Genomic DNA, 9,449 nt, shown 5'->3' on the forward strand with positions numbered 1-9,449 from the left:
CCGAGACTGAACCAGGAAGAAATAGAAAATATGAACAGACCAATCACAAGCACTGAAATCGAAACTGTGATTAAAAATCTTCCAACAAACAAAAGCCCAGGACCAGATGGCTTCACAGGCGAATTCTATCAAACATTTAGAGAAGAGCTAACACCCATCCTTCTCAAACTCTTCCAAAATATAGCAGAGGGAGGAACACTCTCAAACTCATTCTATGAGGCCACCATCACCCTGATATCAAAACCAGACAAAGATGTCACAAAGAAAGAAAACTACAGGCCAATAACACTGATGAATATAGATGCAAAAATCCTCAACAAAATACTAGCAAACAGACTCCAACAGCGCATTAAAAGGATCACACACCATGACCAAGTGGGGTTTATTCCAGGAATGCAAGGATTCTTCAATATATGCAAATGAAACAACGTGATACACCATATTAACAAATTGAAGGAGAGAAACCATATGATCATCTCCATAGATGCAGAGAAAGCTTTCTACAAAATTCGACATCTATTTATGATAAAAACCCTGCAGAAAGTAGGCATAGAGGGAACTTTCCTCAACATAATAAAGGCCATATATGACAAACCCACAGCCAACTTCCACTGTTTTTAATAGACCACTAGGTGTGCTGTGTGCCGAGGAACTTTGGGATAAATAGTAGAAAAGATCAGAAATGAATGATCACCAGGGTTTAAAATTTCATCCTCCCTTACCTCCCTCCTCCCCATCCCCTGAAAAGGGGCAGATTGAGGAGGAGAATCTGTCTCAACACTTGGAGGGGACGGGAGAAGGCAAAGCATTCGGGAGGGAGCCTGCAGGGCCGATGGCTAGCTCAGTCCGGGGGCCGTGGGCCGTATGGGGAATGGGGTCTAGAGGGCGGTGGAGCCCCCAAACCCCCATTCCTCCAGCTCCTGGGGAACTTGCAGGTGGTTCATCCACAAAGTGAGGTACAAACCAGAGAGACCAAGACTACCTGCAGGACTCCTCTCAAGAACGAACTGCCCAGGGGCCAGTCCAAAGTTGCTGAAAGAACTGTCATATCTCAGAGTGCATGTCTCACCCAAGTGGAAGGACTGGCCTGCATCCAGTGAAATGCCCAGCCTTGGCCACCTTCAACTGTTTCCTGCACTGAGGAAGCTCAAGGCATCAGTGTTGGCCAGATGGGTGCTTCTGGAAGTGTTTTGAGGCACAGCATTTCCAGGATTCGGCTCCCCTTGGAGATTAAAAATGTGTTAGCACATGTTACGGATGCTGAGAAGCTCTATAGGAAGTGTGATTTTGTGATTTATAATAAGGAATATATATTTGATCTCCGAGCAGAGCTCCTAAAACCCTTGGAATTTCCTGTGCTTAAGCTGATAAAGGTGTCATTTGTTATGTTATGAGGTGAATTTTGGAAAGCACCTAAGGGGGGCTGGTTGCCAAGGGAACCAACCAGGAATAGAGGGTTAGAACTTTCAGTCCCAACCTCTGATTGCCAGGGAGGGGGGAGGGGCTGGAGGTTGAATCAATCACCAATGGCCAATAATTTAACCAATCAGGCCTATGTAATGAAGCCTCCATAAAAACGCCAAAGGACTTGGATTCTGAGAACTTCTGGTTTGGTGACCACATGGGCATTCAGGGAGTGGAGTGCTCAGAGAGGACTGGAATCTCCAAACCCTATCCCCATACCTTGCCCTATGCATCTCTCCCATCTGGCTCTGTTCCTGAGTTATATCCTTTAGTAATAAATCAGTAATCTAGTAAGAAAACTGGTTTCCTGAATTCTGTGAGCCACCCTAGTAAATTGATTGAACCCAAGTTGGGAGTCGTGGGAACCTCCAATCTACAGCCCCTCAGAAGCACAGGTGACAACCTGGACTGACAGTTGGCATCTGAAGTGGCGGGAGGGTCGGGGGTGGTCTGGTGGGGCTGAGCCCTTAACCTGCAGCGTCTGACGCTCTCTCCAGGTAGCCTCAGAATTGAGTTGAACTGTAGGACACCCTGCAGGCGTCTGAGAATTGCTTGGTGGTGTGGGAAAACCCACACACGCTGGAGTTGGTGTCAGAACGGTGGTAAAGAAACCTAGTTTCCACTCTTTCAATAAGTAGTCTTTCTAAAACATTTCTTCCCCATTGTTGTTACATCCTGTTGAAAAAAGATTAAAGAAGACAAGTTAGATGATACAAACTTTATTTAACACTGCATGAAATGGATAATCTGCTTCCAGAGAACTGAAAAAATGGGGCAGACGGCAAGAAGCTTTTATAGGATAAAGAATAAAGAACGAGCAAGAGGGGCTTCCCTGGTGGCGCAGTGGTTGAGAGTCCGCTGGCTGATGCAGGGGACACGGGTTCATGCCCCAGTCCGGGAAGATCCCACATGCCGCGGAGCGGCTGGGCCTGTGAGCCATGGCCGCTGAGCCTGCGCGTCCGGAGCCTGCGCTCCACAACGGGAGAGGCCATAACAGTGAGAGGCCCGCGTATCGCAAAAAAAAACCCCAAAAAACAAAAGCACGAGCAAGAGACAAACAGAAAACATCTGATTGGCTGGGGCCACATAGCCACCCTTGTTGGGGATGAGGAGGCCTGGAGCTGGCTTGGCCTTCGGGAACTGGCTGACTGGACACACTGCGTGTCTGGTCAAGCGGAGCGTTTATGGGGTGTGGATGTTAGATCTAAGTTTCGGTTTGCTGACCCGGCACCCTGGGAAGGAGCGGACCCATCTTGGGCCTAGAGATTTATTTCAGCAATACACATGGTAAAATCTCGAGCGCGCCACAGAAATATACAAAAGAAAATCGAAGCCCTCCAAAGCCCCCTCCACCCGTGTCCCACTACCCTAAGGTAATCACTTTATTAGTTTCTTATCTCTTCTTCCAAAAGAAGATATACATACTAGAGGAAGTGTGTACGGGTACATTTTGGGTGGTAACAAGTAGGGGGAGGGTGTGTGCTGCTGTGTTCTAGTGGGTAGAGGCCAGAGCTGCTGCTAAACCTCCCACAGGGCACAGACAGACCCCTACAACAAAGAAGTTTGTGCCCGCGGTGTTGGTATTCCCAATGGTGAGAAAGCCTGCAGTGGTTGTGAGACCCGAGGTTATCAGAATCCTCTGGAGGGTGTGTTAAAACACAGATTGCTGCACCCCACCCCCAAAGTTTCTAATTTAGTAGGTCTGGAGGGCGCTCCCCCAATTTGCATTTCTACAAGATTCCAGGTGATGCTGATGTCACAGGCCCAGGGACCCCACTTTCCGAACCTCTGCCTGGGCCTTCCCCTGGTCTACATGGACCAGGTGGTTCCCTAGCACCAGGTCTGGGTTCCACCTGTAGGACGGGATGAAAGAGAGGGAGGAACACTACCCACTCTGTGAGCACTGAACCGAGACGCAGCAGAACCCATTTCCATTCATGGCCCAACGGCAAGAACTTAATGACGTGGCCACACTCCATTGCACTCGAGGCTGGAAGATGTGGTCGCTAGCAGAGGCCCACGATCCCCGCCGAGACGGCGGGCGATTTCATTATTGAAAAGAAGCAGAAAGAATGGACATCAGGACAGTCTGTGGCTCTGCTGAGAGGCTCTCCAGCTCTGCACCCTCCCCACTCTCTCCCTCCTTCCTATCTCTTCCTCACCTGCTGCTCTCCAGACACACCATCTCTCTGCTCTTCCGGCGGCCAGCACACTCCCTCCGCAGGGCATCTGCACCCCCTGCTCCTCTGCTTCGGAAGCACTGGATTTCTTCTCTCCATTCAGGTCACTCCTCAGAGAGGCCACCCTGCCCGCCCTGCCTGACAGGTACCCACTGCCCCCTCTTCCCCTTTACCTCCTCTCCCCTTATCCTGCTTTCTCTGTCCTTGTTACTTAGCCCTCAACAGCAGATTGCGTGTTTATTTCCCTCTCGATTTGTCTCCGTCACAGGAAAGTCAGTTTTGTGAGGGCAAGGCCTGTCTTCAAACAGATTTGTGCTGAGGATTTAAATCCGTGAGCCTCTTCCATGTTCATTAATTTGGAGTATTTTCTTGTGGCTTCTTGTGCCCAGCGTGGTTGCAGACGGGCCCTGTGGCCCTGGAACATTCCTGACTGACCCTCTGCCTCTCTGGGGTGGCCTCGTCTCTCCGGGTCCTTGGGTGTGAGCCAGAGGAAACAGAGCGAGCCGGCAGCAGATCTTCCTAAGGAGGCAGCACCATTGCTCAAAGGAGCATGTGACGGTCACACACATTTAAGATAATAGCCCAATCAAGGGAGAGGCCTTGATTCATCTGATTTACCCCCCACCAGGAAAATCATCTATCGAAACAATCTTGACTTACAAGATTCTTAATGGCTCAAAAGTGCCTTATCAGCTTAAGCTGATCTAAGAAAATAAACATTTCATAACTGTGATCGTATAAGCGGCTCCAGAAACAGAACAGCTCAGCTCCGATGGGTAGTTCTTACAAATAAACCAGGCAATCACACACTACAGAATTAACTAGAATTTCGGCAAATTCATGGGGAGCCCAATGGAAATGCCCTTGCCAAGTGAATGCTAAAATCATCCTGTCGTCAAAATGTGGTCAGGGGCTAGATGTGGGCCTAAAACATTTTGCTCTGACTAGAGCCACTTCTCAAGTGGAACCCAGTTAACTTGGGCCCTCAAATTGAAGGGTTACGCTTAGATTTTAGGGTAAAGCGACATAACTACAACATAATGAGTTCATCTAAAGGGTCCGGCTAACACCAAACAGAAACAGAATGCCAGGAGCCAGCAGCAGGCCTGGAATCAGGGCTGACTCAGTGTGTTCTACATCGACGGCCCGTGCTGTCTAGAAGCACCATGCCCTGGAGCCCGGCAGGGTCCTGTATGATTAAAAACAGGCCAGGCCCTGGTCCAGGGGACAGAGATTTTCAGCATCACTGGTTAAAATAAAACCAGTTTCCTGTTCACCAGAAAACGCCAGTTATCAGAACAACCTCATTTTCTCAGCATTTTAATCGTTGAGATTTTATGGTGATAAGAAGAAAGGAAATTATTTTTCAGGAGAGTGTGCTGTAGCAATTTCTCTGGGACCTTATATCTTCTGGGACAAGGTGTCCAGTGTGGTCTTTTTTTGGAGGGACAGAAGAGTAGCCCAGACAAAATCAGGGGAGGCCCAGCTCTGCCCACTGGCTCACTTTGGGGGCAAGTGGTGCTTCTGGAAGGGCAGGGCTGCACTACAGCCAGGTTGCCTGGAAGGGGTCATTTTGTTCAGCCTGTTCCCATAAATTCCCCTAGAGCATAGGTGGTGATTTTTCTTACTCCTCGGATTCCAAATCCTTTCAGTAACTGGCTTGGCAAGCTGCTCTAAGAGCAGTCAACAGAGAGGGCAAATGCCTCGGAAAGCTAGGCCAAATCTAGGCGGCTTGGGAGGCCGCCAGGGCTGTGCCAGGAACCAGTGGCTCCGGCAGGGTGGGGACCCGTGCAAAACCACGTGTCGCCTCCACGGCTTCAGGACTGGTAGCCACCAGCCACAAAGTCCCATCTTGGCCCCTTCCAGAGTTTTCCAGAAGGTTCTCACATTTTCTGCACAAGACAGGCATCGTAATCCTGTCGTTTAATGGGGGTGAGTGCGGCTGCTAGCAGCTCACCAGTCAGGGAGTGCCTTCCTCGGCATTCACTGGTAGGAGGAGACCTCAGTGAGCTCAGGTCCTCAGAGCACCAAAAGAAAATATTTTTCATGTGATGTCTTGGAAACTATTTCTAACAGGCAGAGGCTCACTGAGGCTTCAGAGGCCACAAGCCTAAAAATGTTGCAGACTCTTTGGAAACCAAAGAGGCTTTTCTGAGGCTGTGTGAAAAGGCTGCCAATGTCCTTGCAGCTGGTGATCTGAAGATTCTTCCCTTTCACTCTTTTTTCTTCCTGTTCCTTCCCGCACGGGACCCCTTCCCTGGGAGGTTCCTTTTATTCTTCAACAGTGACAGCCTCCTCCCGACTGCAACCTTCACTGCAGCTGCAAGAGCTTGGAGGGAGGGGAAGAACCCAACTCCTCTGAAGCGGTGAGGGCTGTTCAAAGCTCAGCTCCCTAGCTCTTCTGGGAGCAAATGCTTTTATTTATTTATTTTTGCGGTACGCGGGCCTCTCACTGCTGTGGCCTCTCCCGTTGTGGAGCACAGGCTCCGGACGCGCAGGCTCAGCGGCCATGGCTCACGGGCCGAGCCGTTCCGCGGCATGTGGGATCCTCCCGGACCGGGGCACGGACCCGCGTCCCCTGCATCGGCAGGCGGACTCTCAACCACTGCGCCACCAGGGAAGCCCAGCAAATGCTTTTTTGGGGGGTGGGACTGCGCCGCGAGGCTTGCAGGATTTTAGTTCCCCGACCAGGGATTGAACCCCCGGCCCTCCGAGTCCTAACCCCTAGACTGCCAGGGGGTTCCCAGCTTTTTATGTTTTATTCACAGTGCCCATGACCCATCTTCACCCCAAGACTAATACCCAAACTGTCGAGGGACTGGCTAGGAGAAGGCAGTCTCTCCTGACTCTTCACACTGGCCTGCTACAGACCACTGCTTGTCTCCCGACATCCCTACCCTTGTCAGAACCTCAGAGCAGGCGGCATCAAAGTCTCAAGCTGGAGGCCCCCCAGCGGTAGACCAACAGTAAATCAAGCCAACGCTGTAGGATGTGCTATGCAATACAGTCACCACTGGCCACGTGTGCAGACCAAGCACTTGAGATGTAACTAGAGCAAACTGAGACGTACCATAAAATACACACCCGATTCTGTAAAACATCTCCTTACTAATGTTTATATTGATTACATTTTGAAATGATACTATTTTCGATATACTGGGTTAAATAAAATCTGTTATTAAAATTAGTTTCACCTGTTTCTTTTCATTCATGGGGCTAGTAGAACACTTAAAATGACCTACGTGGTCGGCATTATATTTCCATAGGACAGCACTGCTCTAGAAACTCTGAAAGAAACTTTGGACTGCTCTGAATCTCAGGAACGTTCCTAGAGAAAAGCAGAGTGGAGCTACACTGACATAGGAGGGAGGAGTTCATCAGAGAATGAGAGACAGGCTTTTTGTTTTGGAAGAAACAATTTTCACTCGCTAGCCGACCAGCGGGCCAGGGCAGCAGGGGCAGCAGGGGCAGCAGGATACTAACCGGATTTTATTCAGGTGCCTGTTTTAGCTCAAGCCAGCCTTCCGGTCTGCACTGGCACATCAGGGGCAGGAACTGGGAAGCTGTGATGTGATCCGTCTCCAAGGCTGTCAGCCCTCCAGGAGGAGAGGGACCTGCGTTTGCCCTGTAAGTCACACAGAGGCATTTTTGTATCTGGGCAAAAAATCCAATAGGAACAGCTGCCGTTTCAATGCTACAGAACTATCCTAAGCGCTTACTGTCCATTCAGTGTTCTCAGATATCCCATTCAGTTGATGTAATTACTGCCTGTGTTTCACAAATAAGGAAGCAGAGTCCCCCAGGGGTTAATAAGGCAGAAAATCACACCGGCTAAGAGAGGAAATCAGGGTTTGCCTCATGTCCCCCCTTTGCACCCTGCTCTACCTTGTTCCAGCCTCTGCTTGGACCCGAGCCCCCCCCCCCCCCGCCCAGCTGCTGGGTCTGGCCTGCTCCACAGCCGGCTGCTGGCCCGGGTGAGCTTTCCTGGCCTCTGCTGGCTGCTCCTGACCCAACAGGTAGAGCCCCAGTCCCTGCCCAGCACCCAGCTGTGTGCCACGGGCTGTGGGATGCAGGAGAAGCATCCAACAGCGTGCTCTCTGCTGGCTGGGGGAGCTCCACTTGGGCAGGAGGGTCAGCCCTCCTCAGGGCCCTGCCCAGTCCCCAGGTGCTCCCTCGGGGTTGGCATCTGTTCCCAGGCCCAACCGGGCTTGAAGGGCCTTTGTTGTCCAGCTCTCTGTTTTCTGTTTCACCCCGGCAGGTTCCATCTGGCATTTAGATATTATAAATAGCAGCTGCTAGGGTGTGACTTGGGTGGAAACCTGGAGGCTGTACTCCACCCTGAAAGGGGAAAAAAAGCTTATTTAATTCGTTTCTGCGCTTGGAAGCTTCTAGCTGTTTAGAATGCCAATTAGGTGGCAGCTGCGCGGTTTTTTCCTTTCTCTATCCCAAGAAGGCCCGTTTGCTTTTCTGGGCCTGTCGACTGGAGCTCTTACAGGAGGTTGGGTGGGGCAGGCTTGGCAGGACCACGGCGGCTCTGAACGTGGGCTGGCTGAGTTTTGCTGACTTTCTGCCTGTGGGTGGGGAGTGGGCAAGTTTCCACAGAGGGGCCCAGCCCTTCTCAGTTTCTTCTGCGATGCAGGAGCTTGGGGTAAGAGGAGCGATGTTCCCCTGAGAGAGCAGCCAGCCAGTGCCTGAGGAAGACCCCACTCTAGTGCCCTAGCAGATGCCCTCGGAAGGGCATCCAGCAGGACTCGTGGCTCCGGTACAGCTCGGGTCTCTGCACAAGGCATCTGGCATCGACCGTGCTGCCTTGTAGATGACACACACTCCGCCCAGGCGCTGTTTCCCCATCGCTGTGCTGGGGGTTACAGTTCCCGCCAGGGTTCCGGGGAGGGCGGCGTGGCCCAGTGTGTGGAAAGCGCCTTTGGCACGGCGCCTGGCACGCAGTGAGGGCCCACAGATGCCAGCTCTCACCAGCTTCCGTGTTAGGTTGAAACGCTAAGCCAGATAACACTCAGAGCAGTTCCTAAAGGGTTCAGTGCAACTTACAGGAGACCAGAATAAATTGGAGGGCTTCCAGTTACCAGCCAAATGTTAATATCTAAAACGATATTTAAAAATGAAAGCACTATATAATAAAATACAAAATGTTCCTTAATACAAAAGAAAAAGAGCATTGCAAGGCAAAATGACGGCAAGAAAGCAAAGCAAGCGGATATGTCAGCAGACAAAAATGAGAAACACCCAGACACTCGTGCTCCGGGAGTCTTCACCGTTATGAAAAGTCCTTGGTGTGTGACCTTTTGGCTCCATTTCCACGCATATAATAATTTGCATTTGTGTGTGTGTGTGTGTGTGTGTGTGTGTGTGTGTGTGTGTGTGTGTCTGGGCGGGTGAGGGCTGAGGCTCTGATGTAGTTAGTGAAAGGAATAAATGAGTAACACTTCTCTGTGGATAAGCGTGGGGCGGGGCTGCTGACAATCTCAGCACTGTCAGCCGTGGTGACAGGGAGGTTTCCTTAAGGGTCTTCTTTGTGGACTTCTTCTGCAGAAAAAGCCAATGGACAGCCCTGTGCAGTTCCTGTGGCCAAGAGACCAACACCCCTTTGGGACTGTCCAAGAAGAATGGGAAAATTCTAAAGGAGGACTCAGGTCCTGCCATTTGGCAAGAGGAGCTCAAGGTCATTGGAATTTGGGCAAAACTGTGAATATGATGTCACTATTAAACAAATATTGAGTCACCTGTTCACTTCATAAGTAGCTTTTGTTGTGTGGTTAATTAGGATGAAAACATAGTATTCATTTT

General features: G+C 50.5%; 1 long non-coding RNA gene across 1 annotated transcript; it reads right to left on the bottom strand.

Moving 5' to 3' along the window:
* Window positions 1-1,411: 1,411 nt before the first annotated feature.
* On the bottom strand, window positions 1,412-7,561 carry LOC117312395 (uncharacterized). Its single transcript, XR_004526671.2, has 2 exons — window positions 7,128-7,561; window positions 1,412-2,139 (listed from the first exon to the last, which is right to left on the bottom strand). It is a non-coding gene; the product is annotated as an uncharacterized lncRNA (long non-coding RNA).
* Window positions 7,562-9,449: the final 1,888 nt, after the last annotated feature.

Source organism: Tursiops truncatus, chromosome 5 (genome assembly GCF_011762595.2).
Source record: "Tursiops truncatus isolate mTurTru1 chromosome 5, mTurTru1.mat.Y, whole genome shotgun sequence".
In the NCBI taxonomy this organism is placed as follows: Eukaryota; Metazoa; Chordata; class Mammalia; order Artiodactyla; family Delphinidae; genus Tursiops; species Tursiops truncatus.